Source organism: Limulus polyphemus, unplaced genomic scaffold (genome assembly GCF_000517525.1).
Source record: "Limulus polyphemus unplaced genomic scaffold, Limulus_polyphemus-2.1.2 Scaffold272, whole genome shotgun sequence".
Classification (NCBI taxonomy): domain Eukaryota; kingdom Metazoa; phylum Arthropoda; class Merostomata; order Xiphosura; family Limulidae; genus Limulus; species Limulus polyphemus.
In genome coordinates, this window is record NW_013665882.1 from 350,210 (window position 1) to 353,712 (window position 3,503).

A 3,503-nucleotide genomic window follows, 5' to 3' on the forward strand; every position below is an offset into this window, starting at 1 on the left:
AATTTAAAAAAAATCATTTTAGCTTATCTATGTAATACATTCTTTTTCTGTGACTATTTCTTTCTTTTTTTCATAGGACATAAAACTGTTTTTGTAGAGAATCTGCGCTATTTGGCAAGCCTTCTGGGAGCTGGGAGAATATATATGATTCCAGGATACTTCCAGAGAAGCCAGGAGGGTTGACAAGCCTAGTGTTGTATATGAATTATTAGAATGTAAGAATAAGTTTTGAATTATTTAAATGGTGGAAATACAAAATTCTGTTCTTTCAAAGATATTTAATTTTTAAATTGCCCCAAGTGTGCTCTTAAATTTGGTATAGGGAATAGAAAACAAGCAGTACTAAGAAGTTTTGATTGTCGACAAGTCATTTATCAGAAGTGAAATGGTTAAGGTATAGTGATATGAATTGCATTCAGACAAAATCTAAATCATATACCTTGCTGTGAAAACATATACATTGCTCTTTGGGTAATAAATGAAAACTAAATAATAATAAAATAATATACGAACATTTTTAATTTAGAGGTTGGGGCCCCCCTGAATCGGGGGCCCTTGGTGTATACCTTTTGGGCCTAGTGATAAATTCACCACTACCCACAATTCATTCATTAAATCAATCTACTACTAATCAATGATCTGCTTTCATGCCAGTCTTTCGTCATATTCCTTGCATTTCAGCACACATTTAAAACGTGTTGCGATGTTAATGTTTTCTCAATGTGGCTGATTGATTATTCCATTCGTGGTTCATTTGAACTTAATGATGTATCAGAATTGCTAACGAGCTTGCACCAAAAATAATAAACAGAATCTGGATTGAAGATATTACCCACAAGTGCCAAACCTTTTTATTATCGGAAGGAGCTTTGAAGAACTAAAATTTGAAGATTTTGATCAAACAGTTTGTCTGTTTCCAAGCATAAAATGCTGTTCCCATCTCAAGTACAAAACCTTCATTTTTCACTTTATAAACCCACAAGATAAACCAGTAGGGAAGGTGACTCATTAAATAGGAATACAGTTGATTTACATTGATATGGTTAGTGTAATATATAATGTTGTGTTCTTGATGATTGGATAGTGTCAGACCAATTACCTAATCTTCAACTGTAGGCAGAACTGTGGATGTATATGAATATAAGGTGTCACCAAGCTTTGTTTCAAGATGATCACCTTCTGAAATGGCTGCTTTATCATTACCTGGCAACTTTTCTGTATTTGCCACAATGACATCAACCTCTAAAAGTGAAATTCCATTTCCACATCATGCTTTTTCTGTAGTTTTGATAGATGGGTTTTTCAGCAAATAATTACAATATTACAATAATAAAACTTCTATGTAAGCCTCCATATATAAGAAGGGTTCAGTATATTATATTAAATAATTTTTGAATAAGCAAACCAGCAAGTCATGTGACCACCATAATTGATAGATAATTGCATTGAAATGGTAAGTGTCAGAAACACATTTGATGTTTTGTGGGTAGTATGAAAGCACTGAAAACTGATTGCTTATAGGAAGGGTATGTAACTACACTTTCTGATGCAAAATATTTATAAACTCATATCATAACATGTGGTCAAATCAGGGATTTACAAATTCCAAGATATTCGTTATACATGATGACATTAGAAAAAAAAAGGAATATGGATCAATTTACAGCACCAAAACCATCCAGAATGAGACCTGACACAGGTGAGAATTCATGAACACAAAGATCATTAGCAAAAACTGTCTACATGCCCCAAGCAAAAGTACACAGCATAAAGTATCTCCACGGAAATGAGGCCAAAAGGGTACAAGTTCATCAGGATAACGCTTCTAGTCATACTTCCCATTCAACCATAACATACCTTAAACACATGGAGAATGAAACAAGTATTCCTGCTATTCCATAAGAAGAAATACTGGTTAAGTTGCTGGATGCAGTAACTATGGATTTCTGTGAGACTGAACTTTTAAAATGGGCACCGATCATACTCTTACACTAGATAGATTAAGAAAAGCATGCAGGGAAGAGGTGTGTGTGTTTTGGACATAACATTACAATAGAGCCTATTACAATAGAAACTACACTGCAAAGTAATGCCAAGATGTACAGTCATTAGAAAGAGCATAACCAGATGAGGCTACCTTGACTGTAGATACATATTTAGGGCCAAAAATCGTTTTGATGAATTTTAATATATTTATAATACTACCTCAAATATAAAGAGGCATATTGGTGTGGTTTTTTTACCTAGATTCTATTTTATTTTTTGGAAGTAGTTAACATTTTGTTTCCTTTAAAATTATTCAAGAAATACTATTGACGTTTCGCAATTCTTTTTTTTTTAGCTTATAAACATAATATTTACCAAATTTATGCACTATATGCCCTTCAAAACTTTCTTACAATTATTTTGCCATACAATATATTTCAAAGCTTATTAAGTTTCGAACACATAAATGTGTCTGGCAGTCTGTAATCATTCTACTTATAAGTAATTCTAACTAATTGTTATTTAATGACAGCAAAGCAAAATTTATAATATATTGTTGCGTCATCGAGATCACGTGACTAAATGTGTCTGGCAGTCTGTAATCATTCTACTTATAAGTAATTCTAACTAATTGTTATTTAATGACAGCAAAGCAAAATTTATAATATATTGTTGCGTCATCGAGATCACGTGACTATACTCACGCCCTCTAGTTTCTAGAACTATCCCGTACCTTGGCGAATGCTCTAGTATTTACTAGATAGGGTAGGCTGGTATATATAAGAGGGTGACAACGTGACGCGGGAAGAGAATGTAATGCGTGTGTAGGTAATGAGTAATTGAACTGCGGTCAGAGAGAGACGTATTGTTGAAGTTAACGTTCGGTCGTTATAGTGTTTGTTTTAGCGCGAATATTGAAATTAAGTGTATCGTAAAGTTATATTCGGAAAGAATAAACCAGTTTTATTAAGTAAAGACTTGTGTCGTTAAAGTTTCGTCGGAACGAAGTTACGGAAAGTTGATTAACAAACGGAGACGTAACAAATTGGTGTCAGAGAGTGGGATAGAAAAAAAAAGAGAAGAAGATGGAAACAAGAGGTGGAAAATCAAACTACAGCTTAGCAGATTTGATGGCAGCAATACAAGAACAAGAAAAGAAACAAGAAGAACGAGAAGAGAAATTACAACAGTTGTTAGAGGAAAAAGAAAAGAAACAAGGGGAACGAGAAAATAAACAAGAAAAGAAACAAGAAGAGAGATTACAGCATTTGCAAGAAAACCTGCAACAGTGGCAGCTCGAACAGCAAAATAAACAAAAGAGATTACAGCAGTTGTTGGAGGAAAAAGAAAAGAAACAAGAAGAACGAGAAAAGAAACAATAAGCGAGAGATTATAGCAGTTGTTGGAGGAGAAAAAAAATAAACAAGAAGAGAAATTACAGCAGTTGTTAGAGGAAAAAGAAAAGAAACAAGAAGAACGAGAAAAGAAACAAGAAGTAAGATTACAGCAGTGGCAAG